The sequence below is a fragment of the Equus caballus genome, chromosome 1 (genome assembly GCF_041296265.1).
Source record: "Equus caballus isolate H_3958 breed thoroughbred chromosome 1, TB-T2T, whole genome shotgun sequence".
Taxonomy (NCBI): Eukaryota; Metazoa; Chordata; class Mammalia; order Perissodactyla; family Equidae; genus Equus; species Equus caballus.
Genome location: NC_091684.1, coordinates 33,874,489 through 33,899,673, shown reverse-complemented (window position 1 = coordinate 33,899,673; position 25,185 = coordinate 33,874,489). Strand labels below are relative to the sequence as shown.

Genomic DNA, 25,185 nt, shown 5'->3' with positions numbered 1-25,185 from the left:
ACCGAGTATTTTCACTGTTTAAAAATACTGCGTCCTGCCTCTTCATCCCTCTCCATGCCATTTCCCCCCCACCCAACCCCTGGCAACCACTGATCTTTATATTGTCTCCATAGTTTTGCCTTTTCGACAGTGTCATCCAGGTGGGGTCATACAGTATGTAGCCTTTTCAGATTGGCTTCTTTTACTTAGTAATATGTATTTAAAGTCCCTTCATGCCTTTTCTTGGTTTGATAGCTCTTTTTAGCACTGAATAATATTCCATTGTCTGGGTGGACCTCAGTTTATTCATCCACTCACCTACTGAAGGACATCTTGGTAGCTTCCAAGTTTCAGCAATTATGACTAAAGCTGCTATAAACATGATGTGCAGGTTTTACTGTGGACATAAGTCTTGAGTTCCTTTGGATAAATACCAAGGAGCCAAGATTGCTGGATCGTAGGGTAAGAGTATGTTTAGTTTTGTAAGAAACTGCCCAACTGTCTTCCAAAGTGGCAGTATCATTTTGCATTCCCACCAGCAATAAATGGGAGTTCTTTTGTGTTCATTTGTTTATTTTTTTTAATAAACATGCTTTGTATTGAAGTAACACTGGATTATAACATTATATAACTTTTAGGTGTACCTAATAGTATATTTCAAATTCTGTGTAGATTACATCATGTTCACCACCCAAAGATTAATTACAATCCATCTCCACACGTGTACCTAATCACCCCTTTTGCCTTCTTCCCTCCCCCCTTGCCCTCTGGTAACCTCCAATCCAATCTAATTGAGAGTTCTAGATGCTCCACACCCTTGTCAGCATTTGGGGTCAGTTTTCTGGATTTTGGCCATTCTAATAGGTGTGTGGTAGTATCTCATTTTAATTTGCATTTCCCTGATGACAAATGATGTAGAGCAACTTTTCATATGCTTATTTGCCATCTGTATACCTTCTTGGGTGAGGTGTCTGTTTAGGTCTTTAGCTCATTTTTTAATCAAGTTGTTTGTTTTCTTACTGATTTTTAAGAGTTCTGTGCATATTTTCAATAACAGTCCTTTATTAGATGTGTCTTTTGCAACTATTTTCTCCCAGTCTGTGGCTTATCTTCTCATTCTCTTTACATGTTTTGCAGAGCAAAAGTTTTTAATTTTTTTCTTTTTTAAAGATTGGCACCTGAGCTAACATCTGTTGCCAATCTTCTTTTTTTTTTTCCTTTATCTTCTTCTTCTCCCCAAAGGCCCCCAGAACATAGTTGTATATTGTAGTTGTGAGTGCCTCTGGTTGTGCTACGTGGGACACCGCCTCAGCATGGCCTGACGAGCGGTGCCATGTCTGCACACGGGACCCAAACCAGCAAACTCTGGGCTGCCAAAGCAGAGCACAGGAACTTAACCACTCAGGCACGGGGCCGGCCCCATAAGTTTTTAATTTTAATGAAGCCAAGCTTATCAATCTATCATTACTTATAGAAGGGAGTTACAGATACTGAAAGTCTAGCTAAATAAATAGGGAACTGAGGGTATTGTGCAATGAAAGTATTAGAAAGCTAATTATGGGAACAAAAATACAAACCTTCCTAATTATCAAAAGAAATGCTCACAGGAAACAAAGCAAGCAGTCTACGTAGTAAAATATTTTTAAAAGGTATAAATACAGAAAGTATAACAAAATAATTTAACAGAGCCTAGAACAAACATATCAAATCAATAAATGTGAATGGGCTAAACTCAACTATAAAGGGAAAAAGAATTTCAGACTGATTCACAAAGCAAAACTCAAATCTATGCTGTATAAAAGACCTACAACAAAAACGAAATGATTCAGAAGGGCTGAAGATAGAAGGATGAATAAAGAGATACTGGAAAACCTCAAACAAACAAAAAGCAAGACTGAATTCAGGCCAAAATGTATTAAAACAGACCAGAAAAAAAAAAAAAAAAGAGTACTCTCTAATGCTAAAGGTTACAATTCACAATAAAGATGAACAGTTATGAATATCTGTGGATCAAATAATCTTGCAACAATATTAAGCAAAAACTATAGAGGATATAAAGAGGAAAAAGAAAACATAGGTAGTAAGAAATTGTATTCATCTCTCTTGGGCCATAACAGATCAGTAATTTAACAGTAAGTAAAGATATAGAAATCTTAATAACATTATGGTAGATCTAATTGACATATATTGAGAAATTCTGAGAAGGGAAGTGGTACAGACTTGGCATAACTAAGATGGACAAGATAACAAAGGACACAGACAGAGCCTGTCACCCATGCCAACAGCAAAACTCTCTCAGTCTTCTGAGAAAATTAGAAAACTGGAATGTCTTTATTTGTTGACCCATCTGGCATAATAATTTCCTTATGGTATGTTTCCTGGACACATGTATGTATTTACATAGTTCACATATTGAATATGTACTTTTGTATTCCACAGCACATCAGCAACAATTCTCTTCATGAAATTAAAATATGTCCAAATTAAAGCACATCCAAATATATTTTAGAAGAGTTGATGGTATTAAATGATATGAACACAATATATTTTAATCATTTGTCAATATTTTGAAATGATTTAAAAATGCTCTAATGAACATGTATTTTACCACTTTTCCAACAATGGGTATTATTACCAAACATTTTCATCTTTGTAAATATAAAGGGGAAAATGTCTCACTTTTTTATTAGCATTTCTTAAACTGTGAGTATAGTTGAGCATTTTTGGATCTTTATTGGCCACTTATAACTATTCTCTGAAATGCCTGTTGATTGCTTTGCCAATTCCTCTTCGGTTGTTCTAATCTTGTTTTAAAAATCCTTCCATACAGTCAGAAATTAGCCCATTAGCTGTGTTACCTGTTACAAATATTTTCACCTGTTAAATTTTTCTTTTAACCTTGCTTATACTGTTGGGAGTACATCTTCCTATCCAAGAGCAAGATATACCTTTCCATGTGTTGAAATCTTCTTTGATGACCTCAGTACAATTTTAAAGTTTTCCTCATATAGATCCTACACATTTCTTGTTATGTTTACTTCTTTTTTTTTATTACCGCAATTGTGAATGGAATTTGTTTTTCCACTATATTTTTAATCTGGTTAGTATTTGTATACATGAGTGATTTATGTCTAGAACACTATTTTGTTTTCAAGATGTCTTCAATCACACTAAAAATACATGAATACATGCTTGGGTTTTAAAAAAAATTTATATGAATCAAAATTACTTAGAATAAAGAATGAGCTATTCTTTAAAAAACTTTAATTTTATAATCATCCAGAATTTACTGAATTCTGCATGTAATAAAAATAAAAAGTACTTTTTTTTTTACTTTTAATAAAATTCAGTTGCTTTCTCTGGGTTTTTCAGGTATACAATCAGATTGATAGCAAAATAATGATAATTTTACCTCCTCTTTCCAAAATGCATAGCTCTTACTTCATTTTCTCATCTCATTTTATGGGCTATTTCATTCAAAATTAAGTAACATAATGGTGTGCTGGTTGACATATTAATCTTGTGTAGGAGTAACAGTAATGTTACAGAAGGTATTTAAAATATATATTCTGACATATATCAGGCATACTAAAAGTTATAAAAATAATATATTGAATATAAGTACATAGATGCATGCATATGTATATATATGCCTTTAGTGCTTAACTTTAGATTTATTTTGTAGGCAAACAGTGTTGAAGATTTTTTGATTAGAGATTAAGAAAAGATAAGGTGAGACCACATTTTAGGAAGCTCAATCTAATTAGTATCAGGAGGTATATTTACTAATTCACAATGAGAACTTCCTCTTTGCAAGCTATGTGTAAAATGAAAATCCAAGTGAATGTTAGAGGTTTGTTCACTGAGTATGAGGACAAGGGAAGGACTAGAGATGAACCTGCTGAAGCCTGCAGGACTGCGCACCACCCAGCCTTTTTCCTGTTGATGACTTGAGTCTCTTCGGAGAACACTGAGTGGCTGGTCACCACCTGTGGGACAGTGGATGGGGTGGATCTGTGTGTGAGCTGTGGCAGGGAATTTTCAAGGGTGAGGCTGGGCAAGAGCTCCTGCTTTTCAGGATCCAAACGGAGCTCAACTCCCTGGCATCTGGTAGGTGTCTGCGATGACTGTGTTTGGGTGGCGTATCAGAAGACTTGTTCCCATCTGTAGTGCCTATGCTTGTCTTTATCAGAGAAAGGGGGTTTGGTTATAAGGCCCAAAAACATATCTCAGAAACCAAAGATCTGGACTGTTCTTCCAGGAGTGTTTTTTCAGGACATTTTCTCCTGCATGAAATCAACTAAGATATAATGTAATAGCAAGAACCAAATATTTATATGACATTAACACAATTTCTGCAGTACCTCTTTCTCTAAACCCATCCACCAGGGATTCAAGAGGGTGGAAGTTACGACCTGAAAGCAACAGGTGATGTACGACAGCTGCCTTGCTGTCCAGACGTTTTCAAATACAATTAGTGTAAAAGGACATATCTTACATTAATGTACGCATTTAGAATTCACAGAGCTTTCTCATAGTTTTAATTTGAGAAATTTTATGAAATATAAAGGGAAAGTATTAGCTACATGTTATAGATGATGAAAATGAAAGCTCGAAGATTTTGACTGTTCAAAGTCACATAGCTAGTTAGTGGCAGAGACGGGAGTAAAGCCCAGATATGTCACCTGTTGTGCTATGCATTTTGACAACCTTCATGCTGGCTACAATCTGAAGGGAGAGAAGAAAGGATAAAATTGTTTCTTTTCTTTATGGTGTTCAATTTTCCTAGTTGTAGAATCTTAATATTAAAACATTAAAACTCACCTAATCCGATCTTCTAAATCAGCATTAGCAGATCATAAAATCGACGTAGTGGGTTACAGCCAGCAAACTGAATAGAAAAGAATAGACTAGATGAGTACATTGCCCTAGGAGGTATAAGTATTGTTGTATTAAACTTGTTTTTAACTCTAGGTCACAGTCAAAAAAGCTTGAAAACACTGTTTAATCCTGGGTTCTCAAACAAAAGGGTGCATAAGAATTATCTGGACTTCAAGATCAAAAGATTCTGATTCAGTAAATCTCAAACAGGAATCAAGAACCTGCATTTTTAAAAAGCAAAATACAGGTGATTCTGATGCAGACAGTCTTGAGGCTGTACTCTGAAAAAATATGCCTTTTATAATGCAGAAACAAAGCACTTTCACTCTACATGCATGTCTTTTCCAGAAGGTTCCCAAGACATCAGGTGACATCCTTTTGCCACAGGAAGTCATCTCAGTACAGAAGTGCAGGGCTAGGTGGCACGCGCCTGCAGATTGCAGCCATGCCCTTGTATTGGTCTGCAGATTATTCCTGTACCCACCTTCATTCCTACATTTTAGGTTACTGGGCTAGCAACATGTCCGGGAACGGTGACAACAATGGCTAAGGTCTGGATCTTTTACATAGCTAAGTGGCATCAGAAGTGAGCTAGTGTCAACATATGTCCTCAAGTGCTCTTTGATCTTAATTATTCTTAACACAACTGCTAATATTTTTATTAACTACTACTAAATTACTAGGCTTTAGGCATTGTGCTTGGCGTTAGAGGGAATACAAAGATGACTGCCCCAGAAGTCTGCACAGACAGACACCATCTCTACTCTCCATCCCAACACACTAAAGGCAATAAAGTGGCTCAGCAAATATCTTGTGTCTTTGTTTTTGGCAGAGGCGCCTGATGGATTTCAGATACCAGGGAGAAGGCTTGTTACAGTCTGAGATGATGGGATCGTATCCTCCAATTTCATACCTGTCTTCCTTCTTCCATACACCTGAGGGAAACAGTGTTCACGTCTTAAAGGGAATATAGCCTCTACTGGTCCTATTATCAAGCTATCACAAAATTATACGTCATCCTAGAAACTGAGGTCTCCAACAAGTATTAAGAAATACGTACTGAAAGGATCGTTTGGGTACATGCTGCAGCATTCACAATTACTACATTTAGGAAGACACGTTTCACGGATATTCCTCCTGGTGAGGTAGTAAGTGAAAGCAGTCTGGATTGTAGAGAGGCTCGAAGCCCTCCCTTATTCACACATCACTTTAGCTTAGCCCACTGGGTATGTTTAATCAGTTCAAAAACAACTCATTTAACTTGAGCATCTCAAAAGATGTTTGTCAAAGGGTTTAACATAGTTATTGCTGGGTAGTGGGCCTGTGGGTTGTTTTTATTTTTTCCTTTGTAACTTTGTGTTCTAACTTTCTCTACAGTAAATATGGATTACTTTTACAATTTGGAAAAATACGTTCTGTTTATTTATCTTTTCAGAGAGAATAAAAAGCTTCTCAGATCAAGTAGACTGACTCCTTCATTACGCCTCAGGAGGTTCTAGATGAAAGCCTTAGTAAGTATTTCTGTAGGTTTCTTTTTAAAAGGGTCCCATTCTCAGTGCCCAAAGAGTTGTATTACTTAGCAGCAAACAAAAGACCTGAAGGCTTTCAAGAAAGGTCATTTATTCATTCAAAAACTATAATACATCAACTTCACAATGAATCATTTCATTCTATAACTAAAGACACTCTAAGTGACCCAAAACACCTACATTGGAACCCAGAGGTCTCTGGCTAACAATAACATCCTCAAATAAAGCCCTTAAGAAGACAGTGATGTTTTTCCATTTTGGAGAGGACACATTTTCAGCATAAAACAGCTTGGAGGAGGGGAGTCCAACCCTCAGACATGTACTCTTACTATTTCCACAAAAGCAAAATAGTTTTTGCTAACTGTCAGAAACATGATAAAATCATAGTATCCAAATTGTGTAAACAAAACATATCCTATTTGCTCCATAACAGTATAAAATCACATTATTTTCATCCAAATAGAAAGGCTTACTACCCCTCTAAATCCAAATAATTTAAGGCTTCCATTCCCACCCTACTATTTTTAATGTGGCACGCCTAAGCTTTTGGAATGCCCTCTTCTGTGGGCATTTGAAGAACAATGTGCTCTGTGGAAGTGATTCCTGCATGACTGTTTCCATGGCTTTTGAAGAATTTCCCATGTATCTGGAGAAGTACTCTGATAATAGACACTACATCAAAGATTTTCCATAAGATTAGGTCTATCATGAAATTCTCTGGAGATGGTCAACCAAGGCTCCATGTACTCAAATGTCACCACTATCAATTTTTTAAAAACTCAGGTGCTGTGGAGAAAAGACTTTAGGGGAGAAAAAACCTAAAGCAAAATATTTAAAATAATCATACCTATTTATTTTGAATTTTTACTGACTAGCAGGATAGAAAAAGTCCATGCTGATATCCTATTCATCAAACCATTGTCATCATCAGAAGTAGAATTAACCTCAGAATCTGATCCATGACTTTGGAAGAGTACAGAAAACAGAACATCACAAAAGAGATCTGAAATGGCAGCGTTCTAAAGATTTTGGGGATGACACTTTCTGTCCATACTAACAGGAGTTTTCGCTGATTGTACTGAGAGTCCTTGGACGTTAAAATCTAGTTTCTCTCCTCACAACTTAATAAACACCACAGCTCCCTAAGGCACCTCCCAAGCAGGGAGCTGTGACTAAGCTTAGGGGGCATCGACGTTAATTCAAGAGCCTGTTCTAGAGCTCAGAGAGTATCCGGACAGGTGTGTGGACAAGAAGTGTATGGCGCAGACTGTTACCTACCCATGCTCTCCTTCAGTCTCAGTAACAGAACCCACATTTTCAGGGGGGTACGTACGGTCACCTAGCTAAAATGACTTTCCCAACCTCTCTTTCAGTTAGGTATAGCCATGTGACTAAGTTTCAGCCAACAAAATATACATGGAAGCATGGTTTGAGACTTCGAGAAAGTCTCCTTTAAAAGAGAGGGGGAGAAACATGCCCAAGGCCACACAACCAGTAAGCAGCGGAGCTGGGATTCAAACTCGCAACTGTGTGACTCCACCGCACCCTAAGGGTGTAGTGAAATCTTGTGAACCATCTAGAGCAAAGTTGGGCAAGCTTAGATCTGCAAGCTAAAAACAATTTTTACCTTTTTAAATGGCTGGGGGCAAAAATCTAAAGAAGAGTATTTTGTGGCAATTTCAGGGTCCATAACAAAGTTTCGTTGGAACACAGCCAGACTCATTCGTTTACAGATTGTCTATGGCTGCTTTTACAATGACAGAGTTGGATAGCTGTGACAAAGTTTCTACGGCCTGCAAAGCCTAAAATATTTATTATCTGATTCTTTACAAAAAAAGTGACCTTTACGAAAAAGATCCCTGAAAGAGAGAAACAGAAGAGGTACAGTGCAAGTAGGGGTGCTGCCGGGTAGGGATGGTGCAACTCTGGTGGCCATTCTAGAAATCCAAGTGGGCCAGCGGATGAAGTGTCACACTGCTTAGCAAATATCAGTGTTCATAAATATTTGTTCACTTCACAAAAGAAGACTAAGTGTGCCAATAAGCATATACAAAGATCTTCAGCATTATGTCATCAAATGCAAATTAAAACTACAATGAGATACTACTACACACCCACTAGAATGGTTATAAGTAAAATGACTGAGTGTCGGTGAGCATGTGGAGCAGTAAGAACTCTCAGACATTGCTGGTGAGAATATAAAATGGTACAACCACTCTGTGAAAACATTTTGGCAGTTTCTTATTAAGCATCCACTTACCGCATGCCTCAGCCATTTCACTTCTAGGTATCTATCCAAGAGAAACGAAAACATATGTCCAAATAAAAGCTAGCCAAAAACTGAAAACAGGGGCCGGCCCTGTGGCCGAGTAGTTAAGTTTGCGCACTCCGCTTTGGAAGCCCAAGGTTTCGCGGGTTCAGATCCTGGGTGCGGACATGGCACCACTCGTCAGGCCACGTTGAGGAGGCATCCCACATGCCACAACTAGAAGGACCCACAACTAACATATGCAACTATGTACCAGGGGGATTTGGGGAGATAAAGCAGGAAAAATAAAAAAAGATTGGCAACAGTTGTTAGCTCAGGTGCCAATCTTTAAAAAAAACTGAAAACAACTCAAATGTCCATCAATAGGTGAATGGATAGACAAATTGTGGAATAATACTCAGCAATAAAAACGAACAAACTACAGATACATAAACAACATGAATGAACATCAAAAACATGATGCCAAATGAGAGAAGCCAGACCCCAAAGAGAACATACTGTGTAATTCTATCTGTTTGGAACTCTAGGAAAGACAAGTTTATTCCACAGTGATAGATCCTCGTCACACGGATGTTACTCCCAATGGCTGTGTGGGCCAGGGACTTGGGTGTGGGGAGAATTGAGTGGGAAGGGGCACAAGGAAACCTTTTAGGGTAATATGAATGGTCTATATCTTGATTATGGCGGTGGTTACACAGGTGCATATATTTGTCCACACGTATTGAGTGTGTGCATTATATTGTATGTAAATTATACTTTAATAATTTTGATACAAAAAAGGGGCCTACTTCTTCAGGACCCAAAAATGGGGAGGAGCACAAATGTTCAGTATGGCTGTGAATCCATGCAGCATAAAAAATCCACATTGGACAGGAGAACAGAGATGAAAAGGCTAACTGCTAGAGAGAGACTTTTCTCAGTCCACAAGGAAGTGACCTCAGACAAAGTTGTCTTTCTAGGCTTCTTGCCATGGGGCCTGTATATTTGAGCCTGGGAAGGCCCAACTTTTGTCCTATATCAAGGGTTAAAAAGCTCCTGGGAAGCGAAGCCCTTAACATCTAGACCCCTGATTTTCTTTAAACTGAATAAAAAGTACTAATATTCTCTAATTCAGTTCCTCTAAAGGCACCAATCAGCAAGTTGCCCACTTGGATTCTTCATCTGGCATAGATAACACTTCCTTCAAATGTTTCTGTTGAATATAAAATGGCAGATTTACCACACTGAAAATAACATCAGTTGGTTTGATATAAGTCCCTGTGGGAAACTTGGTCCACTAAGGTAACTGGACCCCATCAGTTGGAAGTTTATGATGTAGCTGCTGGCAATTAAGTTGGTTTAGTCTCAGCTAAATCAAGGCAGTCACCTTTCCTCATAAGAAACACACTAGCTGCTCAGAAGTGAAAGAGTAACATGCCAGCCAATCTGAGACTTAGGGATGAAGTTCAATAAAATAGGCATCTGAATTTCCCTTCTGGGTAAAATTTGGATGATGGGGAAAGTTTGTGCCCTGGCCATTGAAGGTATGTTGAGATGGAGGAAGAATGGTCTTCTCTGGGGAGGGCCAGATGGAGCAGATAGTGTCTGAGGAATAACAGAAAAGTTTCTCTGAGGCTCCTCCCAGTGGAAGCCTGGAGCAACACCCAGGAGATGAGGATTATCAAGGCAGCCAAGGAAGGATTTAGATAACAAAGTATTTGGAAGCCTTTCTGGAGCAGAGAGGGGGATGGCTCCTTTATTTTGCCTCTCAATTGGGTTAGTATTAAAAAAAAAATTTTTTAAATACCAGTTTCAAATACAACCAAGATAAATCTCTGAGAGAAATTATAACAGAATACGGCAACTCTAATCCTAAAACAATGAGACAGGCAAGGAAAACACCTTCAAAGAAAGGTAACTGGGATAATGGGAACAACAGAGAAATTTATGTCACATCTGGGTTCTTTGAGCGAACTGTGCAATTCCAGGATAAAGGTTGGGACCCTGATCAGTGATCTGTGGTGGGTGGTAGGAAAGAGGAAAAGGGGCTTAGAGTTAAGACCTCTCAGGAGACTCACGCAACTGCAGAAGAAAATGGAATTTATAAAGCTATAAACTGAATCTATTCAGTCTAGAATTCAACTGAGTGAGGGTTTCAGACCCTAGTACAAGTCCTTAAAAGAAGCCAACAAAGAATGAAGAATTCATTCATAAATAAAAGAGGTTATGAAAACCCCGGGCAATAAGCAACAGACACTGTCAGAGTGGGAACCGCAAAAGTCATGTCAGGGATCTTCTTAAAGGACAAAGGGCAAAGCTTGCAAGAAGCCAAATAAAATTGCAGAATGCTGCAAATTATGGAAGAAGCAGTGGTGTAGCTATTGAAAGCAAAGGCTTTAAAGTGAATTAAAACTGGGTTCTAATCCAAACTCCATTATTTATCAGCTAACTTTGAGCAAGTTACTTAATCTCTTTGAGCTTTGATTTACTTTTCTGTAAAGGGGAAATAATATCTACCTTACAAGGTTGCTATAAGGATTAAGTGTATTGATTCAGATAAAGTACTTAGCGTTGTGCCTGGCACACGTTAAATGCTCAATAAACAGTATCTATTAGTACTGATAACAACTAGTATCTCATACGCTGGGAGGGGTCAAGACCATTCCATTAATACAAAGAAATATTAGTACCATAATGGATGCTATTTCCTTGTTTGAAGAATGATGAAACATCATATTAGAAATTAATGATAAATGGTATTTGGGTTCATTAGTGCCTTCATTCATTCATTTTTCCTTCAACAATTTTTTTTAGTGCCTTTTATGTATCAGGCAATGTGTCAGCCACTGCTTAAATGTAAGTTGTACACATGATTCAGGTTGTAGAAGGTCCATATTTTGTGAACCATTGCTACAGAGACTATTTTATTAACTACTGAAAAAACTCTCAATTTTTTCCCATAGACAACTGGTTTTTAAATACTCTCCTAATCTCTTTTGAGGCTGGAGGTATTCAATAATTTCATTTATAGTGATAGTCTCTCCCTATATTGTTTTTAACACTTGATTTCTCTAGAATTTCACTATTCATTCATCCTATTCTCATTCCCATTTTCTAGTTACCTGGTAGAAGATTAATTTATTTCATCAACTCCCAAACAGCTGAAATTGCTTCTACTAGTAGCTAATTTATCATCCATGTTTCTTTAATCTTCTTTGTTTGAACTGAAGGAATTCAAATATTTTCAAAAGTGCTTTCCAACAAAAGCATGACTTTTTAATGAATCTGTAAGATCAGGAGCTTTTTAAATGTGTTGTCCATTTGTAGAACATGTAGTTTTATTCATAATCTCCTCCTACTTTTGGTGTCCACTACTCTGATCAAAGGATTGTTAGAAGACAACAAAGACACCGTAGTGGGTTCTGTTTTTGCCTATCCCAGCATCCATTTCCCCCTTCCTCCTAACAGAAACTTCATTTGTCACGTGCCCCTCACCCCACAAACCACTGGAAGCTGTCCAGCGATGGGACTTAGACGTCTAGGAGTAATTCACTCTCTTTGCCAGGGCTTGGTTCAGAAATGGGCAAATGACTAGAATCTGGCCAAGAAGACATAAGAGGAAACTCTGCTGGGAGGCTTCCAAGAGAAGTTTTTTAACAAGGTGGAGCAAACGTTGCCAGCTCTGAATGTGATGCCTGGAACTGCAGCAGCCATCTTGCTACAGCTTGATGATGAAGTCATAATTACATACTTTCTCCCACAATTATAACACAAAGGATGGCAGACATAGTTGGAAAGAACCTATGTCCTTGATGACATCACTGTACCAGTGAACGGAGGCAACAAACGCTGAAGCCTGCCCTACAGTTGGAGCTCTTGTTATATGAGTTAATTTTATTGTTTAATCTTCTTTGAGTCTGAATTTCTGTCACTTGGAGCCAAAAGCATTATAACTGATAAAGATTTCTTGGTACTGTTTCCTGTATTCTCCTTCATATGGCCAGATATTTGTACATTTCATTGTGTCTCCCTCAATCTTTTGGACTATCCTACTATCTTTTAGACTTCTGAACAATCTAAGTTAAAAGATTTTTTTACGTACTTGTATAAATAGACACACACACACTCCCTATTAATTTTTCTGAAGGTTAAGACATTTATACTTCCCACTTATTTTGGAGGAGACAGGGCTCCTACTCCTATAGCTGCTAGTGCTGTTAAGGTTATGAATGCTACTGAACCATAATTTTTGAAACAAAAATAAAATTTCAGCTAATTATACCGACCCACCTGGTGCTGTAATCTATGAATGTCCTAAACCAATTAATATGAGGCAACTGTACATCTTGCAAACTCAGTCAAATGTATAGACGTAGTAAGTGTCCCTGTTATTCAAAGCTTGCTGGTGGCACTCAAGCAAGAAGCTCAACAAACCTTCACTATCCCAGAACATGTGCTGGGGAAGACAAACACCCTCTCCCTGCAGTTTTACCACAGGTATTTGTCTTTTAGGAATCACGTCCAGATTTTCATTTGGATTAGAGATGAGTACAGTTACAGAAGGGGTGACGGTAAAGGAACCACTTGGAATTATCACAAAAGAATGTTCCATTAGCTCACCCAAACAAGCTAAATTATCTCAAGCTGGGTTATAAAAATTAGTTTTACTCTTAAAATCACAGAGATATTTTCAATCTGGAGGCTGACTCTTGAAGGTCCAAGACTCAATTATCTCAAACTTGAGGCTTTAGTTGTTCATGTTCAATGTAGGTAACAGGCTTCAAGGAGGGCCTAACCTGTGGCCCAGTGTACAGTAGTCCATAACTTTTTTTTACAGCACATATATATATATTTTTTAACCAGTAATCCTTATTTTACTGCCAAAAGGAATAATCAGAATTCGGTTTTTGCTAAACTATTAGCTAAAATCATATCCTATCTAATCCTGTATATTTCATATTCAAAACCAATTACCAAGTACAATCAACTTCTTCTGGTAAATTCCCATCACCACTACTTTGGTCTGATCTCACATTTGGATGACTGGTCTTCTCATCTCTACTCTGCCCGACTCTAATCCTTTCTTCAGCCTCAGCCCAAGGTGATCCCAAAACTCACATCCAACCTCAAGCCTCATCTCCTCTTCACTCTCTCCCCTGCAGCCACCCAACCTTTCCTCTAGTACCTCTTACTTAATGTTCTCTCCTATCAAGGATCCTTTGCACATTCTAGTCCTTTTATGTGGGGAACACTTTCCTTCCTTCTTAACCTAGATAACATCTAGTCAGTCTTCAGATTACTGCTTGAGCAGCATTTTAAGATGACTTCCCTAACAGTCAAATTCTCTTATTATAGACTGTCATAGAACCTTGTACTTCTTCCTATTATCCACTAAATTTGCACTTTTATATTTGCTTGTGATTATCTGGTACTAGTGATTTATTACACTAAACTATAAGCTTCATGAACAGAGGTCTGTTTTTACTCACCATTACGTGCCCACAGTTGAGCACAACAGTGGATGCTCAACATATATTTGTTAGATAAAATGGTAAACATTTTATCTCATACACAATAGCTGCAAAAGAAACATGAATCTCACCATTTTCTTTTCCCTGGTTGTTTCCAGTCATCAAAGGAAACTCAATATGGAATCTTTGGCTAAAAGATTCTTCTTCTAAAAACATGTCATGAGAACATAGAGCTGGATCTTCCTAGCACCCATCCATTTTGAAGGCTGGTTGTAGAATTGAATGGCATAGAGAGACAGTGCCCAGAGTGCAAATATTTTTACTTGTGACCACAAGATATCAACATCGGGACCATTTCCTTCTGTTGTCACTAGAAATAACTTCAACAAGTGAGGAATCACTCAGCCTCCTGTCTGCTCTCCCTCTCTGAATTTGATATCCTATCATTTGAACACTAGTAGAGGCTAGAATCCTATTCAATCTAATCTCAAAGTCATGATAGCAGCTCTATAATTTCATTTTCTCCTTTTTAAGGATGGATTAAATCTCTTCCCTGAATTTTCTTCTCGTGACACCAATCAAGGCATACGGGAGTGTGGGTTGTGGGGAGGGAAACAGCAGTTTGTCCACCAATGTCAGGGTGGAAGAACTGGTTTATCTTAACAACTTAGAGAAAGTTTCCAATGGTTGCAAAATCTCTCTTGTAGGAAAAATTATCTTCATTTTCTTTTCTGTGGGCCTTTAAGCCTCTTGCGGCAGGTTTTTAAAAAAATGTTTTTGTAAAAGCTTCTACCAAGGTAGACTGAAGGCTCTGAGGCAAGGTCTCTTAATCTAGAGCGATAAACAGGCACTAGCAGTTGTGAAACCCTTGAAAACGTATGTTAAATTTTGACTGTATGTTTGGGAGTGCATGTTTCCGGAGAAAGACTTCAGATATTATGTCAGACTCTCTCTAGTACCTGCACATGCCTGGCATGTGATAGATGCTTAATAAATATATAAGAGAATGAATGAAAGAGAGGCCCTTAGAGACACTGAGAATGGCCAGAGAAATAAGTTATCTGACACCAGGAAACAATGGTGTCAGAGAAGCCAGGAAGAGAAGATTTCAAGAAAGGAGAATGGTTAAACTGTCATGTGTTAAAGACAGGTCACGTCAGATAAGGTCTGAAAAGTGCTCAGTGGATTTAGAAATAAAGTGGTAGCTGGAGACCTTCAAAACTGGTAGTTTCAGTTGAGGTAAAGAAATATTGCAGTTGATTGAAGAACAAATAGGAGTACAAAGTACGGAACAGTGTGGAGAGACAACTATGAACTATGTCTGTGAAGGGGAAGCAAGAAACAGAATAGAGAAGAATGAGTTGCTGTAGGAAGGTTTTATTTTTTTCTTCTAGGATAGAAAAGACCTGAGAATACCTAAATGCCAATGGGAAGGAGCCAAATAGAAGTAAAGAAACAAGGGTCCTAATGAGCAGGACTGGGAAGGGATCCAGAGCCTTGGACCAGAAGAGGGTTACCTTTCCCATTGTGAAAGGAGGGAGAGACAGAAATGGGTACCAATGAAGTAAGTTTGAAGGTTTGGTGGCACTAATTTGAGAAAGACTCCATCTTATGGTTCCTATTTTCGCTGATGAAATGGGAAGTAAAATAATCTGCTGAGAATGAAGGAGTATGGAGGTTGGTGGACATAAGGGGGGAAGGTCTTAGGTGAGAAGAAGTTTAAAATAGCTCCTGTGGAGAATGAGAAACAGGGAAGAATTGCTAGGCAGTCACAAACAGAAATCTGTTGTGCTACAAGTTTTCTCCAGTGTGTGATTTTTCTCTAGGAAGTCTTTTAAGCAGAAAGGAGTTTCTAAGAAAAATCTACTCACCAGAGGCCACCTTCTCTCTTGAAATTGAGTAACTTAAATTCAGGTTCGGAATTGTGGTGGAAATATCATTTAGGTGAGTTTATATACAGAAATTATGGTGGATCTGATATTAAAGGTAAGAAGTTATTAGTGTTATTTTAAATACACAAAAATAAAAGTTTGCCTTTTAAAGTACCTAAGAATGGCAATGGGAAAGGTTTTTTGCACAGGGAAATGAAAACATCATCAAAACAATGCCCTAAAATAACCACTTAGAGGGCCTCACAAGTGGGCCCACAAACTCTAGCAAACAGCTCTCAAAAGCTTTATCACTTCAAGTGATCATGTCAGGGGCAACACATCCATGACAAAAAGAGGGACATTAAGAAAGAAACGCAGAGGAAAAAATTATTAGAGTGACTGTCCTCAAAAGAGATGGAGGACTCTCTCCTGTCTACTCCCTTGCTGATAAAGCCAAGTTCAGTCTTTAAAGTTCAGTAGTTACCTGGTCATCAGGCAGAGGTGATATGTCATGCTCAACCCCCAAACTGATGCATATTCTCTAATTTTTCTTCTCCCTCTGGCTACAGACACACATAAGCAGCTGGTGGCATGAACTGTGGCATTAAATACCTAATCATTGTTATTTCCCTCTATGTTTCCTGGCTTGCCTGGAAACCTACCAAGAGGGTTAGTTCTGAACCAAGGGCTAAGAAGAGAACTTTAAGCATTCTCCATTGAAACCTCCAAATCTACTCTGTCCCTAAAACCATTTTGCATCAAACTATGGAAGCAGAGAAGACAGCTGGTTTGGAAGGTAGTCTAAAGTAATAGTTAAGAACATGGTTTCTAGGGGCAAACTATTTGGGTTCATATTCTAGAGACATTACTTACTAGTAGAAACTGGGTTTTAGTTTCCTCATCTGCAAAGCAGAGATAAAAATAATGCCTATTTCATAGTGCAGTTATGAAGATTAAAGGAGACAATGCAGATAACCTTAGAAGTGTTTGGAATACAGTAAATGTTAGCTATTATCATCATTTCTCATCTAGGGTTGGGTTTTACTGGGTAGGTACAACAGAAAGACAAGAGTGCAGGAGTGTAGTAGTTGACGTGATGGGAAGTGAAAAGTAGAAGAAACTGACATAGGGAGAGTAACACAGTCAAGAGCTTGGAGTTCCTGAAGCTGAACTATAGATGCATTGGAAGTCACTCAGTTAGAAAGCTGGCAAATGGGCAGAAAGTAGAAGAGTTTATTTTCATCTTTTAAGGGTGAAGCTGACATAAATGATGACAAGGTCCAGAGAGTGGGTGGCTTTGCGGAAAGATAAAAACCACTGAATTTAAGGAGGTCAAGCATCTGAAAGGCCAGGATATTGGCTGGGTTATCCACATGGAATTTTAAGTCATCTGGCTTAAAGCTGGGACATGGGGAAGAGAGGGAAACTGTAAGTCAGGTACCAAAGTCGTCAGTGAGTAAAAGGAAATACATGAGAATGACATATATGGACAGGAAGGATCAGAAAGTGATACAGTCAGATTGTGAGAGCATATATACAGATCAGAAGTGGGGAATGAGGAAGCCAACTGCTCCTCCTGATCCCACCTGAAGCTAGCTGGTAGGAGAAGGCCACAGAGACAAGGCTGCTAAATAGCTCACAATGCTTAGGAGAGTCTAGCAGTGACGAACTGTCCTCGCCTATGTTAATTCTGTTGCTGCTGAGAAAGCCACCAAAGTGTGTAGAGCGCTTCCTCAAACGAGCCTGGCCATCCAAGTTCTATGAAGCCCCTCTCCCCATTTTAACATGCTCTCTAAATCTCCGGAAGGATCACTTATGTCTCTCTATACTCTGTACATACTTTCATCACGGTACGATCCATTCTTCATCGCGCTTGTATGTTTAAATGTCACTCTCACATAGGCACTTCCAGGGCAGCGGCAAGGTGTAGTCAGCTTGTCACATCTATCTCTTAACCCTGTGTAGGCACTTCATAAATGATACTTGTTAAACAAGAGACTCCTCACAGTCACCAAATTAGGAGGCAGAGCATAAAAAGAATATTCTGCCTATGAAAATGAGCCATCAAGCCATTAAGCTTTTGACTACAAAAAAGAATGATTTTCTAACAAAGATTAGAAAGGAAATACAATATTTCTTCCACCAAGTTGTAGGATAACATTTCTGAATAACCCATACTAAAAGAAGACACAGCTGAGACCTCAAAAGAAAAAAATCAGGATTTCAAGAATAAAGTTATTAGTGAACTTGGAACATCCTTTACCTTCAATATACCAAGCTAAAAACAACGAATTAGCAACATTCCATTTGCATTCCCTGTTCTCCAAAAACTTTTAATGGACTTACTTGCCCTAGAGTTTAAATGAGATGCTTATAAATTCACTTTTGCTATAGGTAAATAATGTGAGAGGGTTTTCAAATTTTGCTTCTGGTCTCCTTTCAACTGTCCCATGCCTTTCTGATTTTATTATTTTCACTCACTGAGATTGTCTCCAAATGTCAAATTTTCCAAATCATCTATATTTGATATAAATTCTTAAACATGTGGAAGAAGTATACAAAACAAAGTGAATACATCTTAGCATCTCAGCCTAGATGAATGCACAGTTGGCAGGGTGAGGGGGAGAGGTTTACTGTGATTTATTTATAGGGAAAGAGAAAGATGGAGGAAAAAGGTATAGAAATAGTAGAAATTTTAAAGAAAAAACAATTTTTGAGGTAATACAAAGCACCACCATTAGGAACTTAAAAAAATTCTTTGGTTATCGAACTCAAAGAACCTATTTGCTCCAAACTTAACAATAAATATCACTCTTCTTTCAGTTCTGCAAACCTTTAAAGGAATAAGACTTAAGCACAAACTTCTGTGAAAGCTCATAAGATGAACTATTTTATTTGGACTCATAAAATAATTTCCTGTAGGCCCTTATTCTCCTTGGGGTTTGAGGATTCAGGAAAGTATACATTTATGCAGTCTGTGCAAGGAGATAAGTACTCACAGAATTGAATACTATTCCCTCATTATTGCATAGGTAGTAACTTATTATGGAATAAAAATGAAGTTTTCCGTGAAAAAGGGCCCTGAGAAAACCAAACTGATAGTGGAAATTCAGAGAAGCTGGTGGCTTATGTTCACTCAGTAATAATATGCTGTAACATGGCACAGAGTTTTATTTTAATGGCAGAAATTTTAGTAGCTACGCAAATTACTTTACTCCTGTACTTAGTATTTAAAAGCTGGGTATACAGGCAGGTATACAGGCTTTCCAAAATTCTATGGGGAAAATTATAGCTATAAACCTATTTTTAAAATTGAAAGGATTTTGATCATTCTGAATCTATCTATTATGAATATATAATAATTGCTTGTATCTCATGTTTAGATAGACCATTGTGCTGTTTGACGTTGGTATTTTTTGTTGATTTTCTCAAATCCTTTTGCGATGATACCTCACAGGTTGTTGTCTTTTCTGGTCACAATAGAACACTCAGCTGATTTATGTCCAGAGAATAGTCTACAACTCTATAACAATTCCTGTGCCTGCTTCCTGGTTCTAACTGAAAGTAGAGGCCTCATCAGACATACTATAAATGTAGTTGAGATCATTTCTTTAGTTACATTATCTTACACTTGCCCATCCCCAAACTTGAAAACTTTTCTGCCCATTCACACAGTTTTAAAATATCTTTCAATTATAGTTTATTTTCATCATTCATAACTCAGACACATTTAATACTATTTGTACATTTGGAAGGATGATATGCTTAATCACCTCCAAGATACTAATACAAATTTAATGAAGGTATCAAATAACATTTTTCCAACTTTCGTTCAAATGAAAATTTCTATATATGAAACTGTGTTCCTACACTTTAGCCAGTTTAAAAAATAAAATCAGTTCGATTCCCTGTTAAAAAGTCTATATGCCAGCATTTCTAATTTCACCATACTTGTTCAAGGAACAAACCGCACCCCAGACTTGATAACCATCAACAACAGTGAGCAGAAAAGATGTTTGGAAAGAAAGATCACTGTTTTATACCAGCTCACTTCTGAATGCAAAAAATGTTAGCAAAATATTTTTGCACTGTCAAATTCAAGTCAAACACAATTTTTTAAAAAGTTGTATTTGGAATATAAAATGAAAGATTTTCTTAATTCATTCAGCAAATATGTACTGAGCATTTACTCTATGCCAGGCATCGTTCTGGGTATTGAGATTCAGAGGTGAAAAAGACAGACATCGTTCCTAATTTTCTACTACCAAGCAGCTTATGTTTTATCTCAAATCATTTACATTAAAAAACACATAAGCCAGCAATAAAATGTTATAAAATCACAGAAGTCATAGAATCAGTGTTGAAAAGGAGCTCAGAGATCACCTGCTGTATGTCATCAATTCCGAGATGCACATTATTTTACATTTTAACATCTCTGAAATTAGCCACATCTTACAATGTGGTCAGACCAGGCAGCAATAGAGAGGGAGTTGTCACTGCTGCACTTGCGCATCAAAACTTACAGAACAAGTGTCAGGGGCTTGGAAGAAAATCTGGGAGACAATGGTGAAAGGCACCCTTTTAAGGATTCTTGAGAATTTAAGTTCCATTCTCATTCTTCTACCAAAGTCTTCAGTTATATGGAATGAAAGGCTCTAGAACATGGCTGTCACTTTGGGGCCATTAGCAAAGAACTTAATCTCTCTTTGCTTCAGTTTTTCCATCTGTAAAATAGGAAGTTTCATAGACCTAACTCATGATGTTACTCTAAGTATTAAGTGAGATAATGTATGCACAGGACTTAACACAGAGATTGGCATATACAGTAAGCACTCCATAAAAGTTAATTATTTGAGATCATACTTTACATCTGGTAGCAAATAATTTAAAGTGATCATCAATTACCCCACAAATATTGCTCACTATGTGAAATCCACATCTAGTTATTTGACTAAAACAGTGGAAAACTAAATAGACTGGCCAAATGTTTGAAGTGATTAATACAGTAAAAATTTCCACCTTAACAATGTTTTGTCCAGGTCCTTATGGTACTGTGCCAAGAACCCAATAGCCTTACCTGCAAGAAACCATACAAAAAGTAAGAATTTCAGGCCATCTAAGAACATCAAGTTACTAAGTACTCTAATATGTACAAATGCACTTATAAACACAATCTCAAATAATACATAAACAAGGAAAACATGTTTATAATGTATAAACAGATCATTTATTTTTGCTTTCTTTAAAATATTATTACAACTGTATAGATTAATACTAGTACAAGAACCATGAGTTTTGGAGGTTAAAATGTACCACAGGGAGACATGATTTTGCCAGAAAAGTAAGAGCAGTAACTGTTCATGATTTATATCTTACTTTCTCATCCATTACCAGCTCAGTGCTTTGCACATAATATGTAATTGTATAAACAAATTCCAGGTCCTAATGTCATCTATTTTCTCTTCAAACAACAGAATGTTCAGAGAAGAGACAAATGTCTACATTTCTTTTTTTCTTTTTTAAGCCTTTCTAGGTCAGCACTTCTAATTTTGAGAGTTTAAGTGAAAATTCAAATTATAACATGCTATATTATGTAGAGTCAATCTGTTTTAAATATTAGTTTCCATATTCTTGTTTCTATAATAATAGTAACATTCTGTATGTGTACTTTACATTATCAGCTCATTACATATTTCAGTTAAATAAGAATGGTTTCAACTGTGATTTCGAATCCAACAGACACATAGCTAAGCACTTAAAAAGTACTTTTAACTACTAGGAAATTTTAATAAATCAACTCACATTTGTTCCTGTTTCACTGGATGACAAAACCTACAGTACATCCTGCAGAGAAGAGAACTAATTCAAATTAGTATTTCTACACCTAGAATTAATGTATTTTCAGAAGCTTCTGGCAATTAAAGCCTTGTCATGAAGTACAATTCTGGTGTCTTCGTGTTTTTTCCTAAGTGCGCAGTAGCAAAGTACAATTTTCTGAATATTTTAAATATTAGCCTGCTTTCTCATACCAATCATTTTAAAAGAATGTTTTGTTAAAATCTCACAAGCACTAACACATTATCTAAACTTAAACCTTAAAAGAAAACCAACCCACGACTCAACATGTAAACTTTCCCTACTAATTCTGAAACTTAAAACTAACATTATTAGTTTGCTTATGTTTGGGATTTCAAATAAACCATCACAAACTATACTATACATATCCTAGATATTTTCGAGGATCAAAGTCTACTGCTGGGTATGGCTGGGTCGGCAGGGAAGAGGTCTATGGCCAACTCTGAGAGCCCCACGATGATTAGCATCTCTGCGGAAACGACCAAGGGGGCGGCAGCTCGAGGCTGCAATTAATGAGGCGCCCCTGATCCTCAGCCGCCGCGCGGGTAGTTGCCACTGAGCTCCACCTCTCTCCGTGCTAGCCTCTGGCCCGCCCCTTCCTCCCAGGCCAGCCAACGCCTGCCTGCCCAGCTCCAAGACTGCGAGGAGTGACGAGAACAAAAACCCAGCATACAAAGAAGGCCCGGGTAGGAAGCCGGGCCCCACCCTGCCAAGAGGAGTGACTCCTCTAGAAAAACTTGGAGGCAAGTTAACAGGAAGCGCTGAGGCGGCGCAGTTCCTGAGACCGTTTGGGTTGCCCTGCCGCCCAGCAGCCTCATCCTTTGTCCTTTGAAAGGCCTCCCTGAAGCCCCCAAACTCTGAGCGCTTTCCGGGCAACTCTTGACTCGATCTCCATTGCGGTCCCTGACTGGTGGCAGCCATGATATTTACATCCGGGTATTTCGAGGAGCCGCGGCCAGAGTCTCCCGGAAGTGACGCGAGCGCGGAGGGATCCGCGTTCGGCTGGGGGAGACTGAGGTGAAGGGGCTCCCGGAAGCGGGTCCGGTAGGCACAATGGCGGTGGCGGGGCGAGGTCGGGCAGTTTATAATAACCAAGTCCTTATAAGACTTTTAACTGATCAGACATTGTGCTTAACAGCAGCATTGCCATGCCATTTAATCCTTTTTCACAACAGCCCCAGGAGAAATATTATTTCCATTTTGTATACTGGGAAACTAAAGATAAGAGAGGGCCAGTGATTGGTCCAATATAGAGCTAGTATGTGATGGACCTCGTCTAATGCCGTCAATTTGGCTGCAAAACCTGCGCTTTAAGCCTCTTCCATGGTGCTTCCGTTTAGAAAAGTCCAAACCCCTGGTGCTTGGCATCTGATAAGACACTTCTTCAAGGGCTGTTCACTTTCAGCTCAGAATCCTGTTGCCCAGGGAGTGAGGCCAAGCCACAGCCGCTGTGCTTTTTACGGTGGACACAACTGTGCCTGGGTCACCTTCGCTAACCCGATGACCAGAGAATCCACTTGGTTTCCTCCCCCTTACTTCTGCACTACAGAGTTCTTTCTTCTCCCGCAGCGCAGGTTAACTGAGGAAACTGACGCTTGCTACTGTTGGGCGCTGGGAACCACTTTAAAACCGTCAGGCACTTGTAAATTCAGGACTGTTTAGACAACTCGAGGCCTGTCACCATCAGCAATACAGTCTCTGGCCTTATGGAAGGACTGACAATTATTATCCTGGACTTCATCCCAAACCAATTATGTTTCTCTGGTTTCCATTTCTTTAGATTATGACTGAGAACCAAGGCTTTGATTTTACCAGCCATCAAATAACAAACTTGGAATAGCCACTAAGGGCATAGTTTTGTGAAAACAAATTATACATAGAGAAAAGCACTAACAACATCAAAATTGACAACGATAATTGGGGCCGGCCTGGTGGTGCAGCGGTTAAGTTTGCAGGTTATGCTCCAGCGGCCTGGGGTTCACTGGTTCACATCCCAGTGTGGACACGGCACAGCTCATCAAGCCATGTGTCGCAGGTGTCCCACATATAAAGTAAAGGAAGATGGGCATGGATGTTAGCTCAGGGCCATTCTTCTTCAGCAAAAAGAGGAGGATTGGCAGCAGATGTTAGCTAAGGGCTAATCTTCCTCAAAAAAAAAAAACTGATAATGTTTGAAGAGTGGCTATTTAATCCTTTCATTTTTTTTTAAGGTTGACACCTGCGCTAACAACTATTCCCAATCTTCTTTTTTTTTTTTTCTGCTTTTTCTCCCCAAATCCCCCCAGTATATAGTTGCATATTTTAGTTGTGGGTCCTCCTAGTTGTGGCATGTGGGGCACCACCTCAACGTGGCCTGACAAGTGGTGCCATGTCCTTGCCCAGGATCAGAACCTGCAAAACCCCGGGCCACTGAAGCAGAGCACATGAACTTAACCACTTGCCCTGGGGCCAGCCCCATTTCATTTCTTTTATTTTCTTTTTCTTCTGCTTTCTATTTTCCATATCTGCTATAAAAAAATAAACAAACTGACCATGGTACAACATAGCATGTTGTCACCTTTTGACAAACAACAGTCCTTGATACAAATCACTTAGAGGAATCCTATTTGCTTGGAAAAGCATTGGGTTTTTGTCAGGGTGTTATCAAAATACAATTTGGGGTCAGCAATCATCACAGGAAAAATGAAGCATATGAGTGAAAATTGAAGTTTTTCACATACTTTTGTATAATAATATACTACAATCCAAAGTTTTTCTTCTAAAAAAAAACGGGAGGGGGATTTGGGGTAGTTGAAATTCTGGAGAACAAGTAAAGAAAGCTATTTTTATTTCTTTGGGGTATAGCTTTAAGCAATTTATTTCAGACTCTGCAAAATAAAGGCTTCATTCTCTTTTCTACCACTATATTCTTCACATAATTGCTTTTGGGTGATCCCTCAAGCAGTGCCACAACAAGAAATACAGTGGAAAGATAGATGGGGAAAATGAGAAGGGATCAAGGGAAGAAGAAAATGCAGAGGAATAGAGGGAGCTGCTGGTTTTGGGGTTGAGGTTGCTTTGGAATTCTGAGGTAGCATGTAGCAACCTGCTCATCCAAGTCCTGGCACGAGACCAGTTGCCCCCGCAAAGGTAGATTTACACATACAATGTTTCCACTCATATACTCAGCATGCACTATGAGAACTCTTACCAAAATTCACCTTTATATTCATGCAAATTAGACATACATTTTAACAAAACTTTCAGTGACTGAATAGCAAGAAATGTAAAATAGAATCCCATAGTTTTTTCCCTCTCACCATATCATTCATTTATCTCATAACTGGATATTGAACTGGAAGTTTTGCTGG

General features: G+C 38.4%; 2 long non-coding RNA genes across 5 annotated transcripts in view; one reads left to right on the top strand and one right to left on the bottom strand.

The window, feature by feature from the left end:
- Nucleotides 1-22,769, bottom strand: part of LOC102148846 (uncharacterized) — a 41,157-nt gene extending 18,388 nt beyond the window's left edge. For 2 of the 4 annotated variants that reach the window (XR_288855.4, XR_011422133.1), the window contains exons 1-3: nt 21,782-22,769; nt 20,999-21,056; nt 4,804-4,870 (exon numbers count right to left, since the gene is read on the bottom strand). This is a non-coding gene — a long non-coding RNA (uncharacterized lncRNA). Of the gene's footprint in view, nt 1-4,484; nt 4,708-4,803; nt 4,871-20,998; nt 21,057-21,781 lie in introns of those variants that run through there. The other 2 variants (XR_011422134.1, XR_288856.4) reach the window with 2 other exon arrangements.
- On the top strand, nt 6,288-12,615 carry LOC138915818 (uncharacterized). The gene is made up of 2 exons (XR_011422135.1): nt 6,288-6,371; nt 12,203-12,615. It is a non-coding gene; the product is annotated as an uncharacterized lncRNA (long non-coding RNA).
- Nucleotides 22,770-25,185: the final 2,416 nt, after the last annotated feature.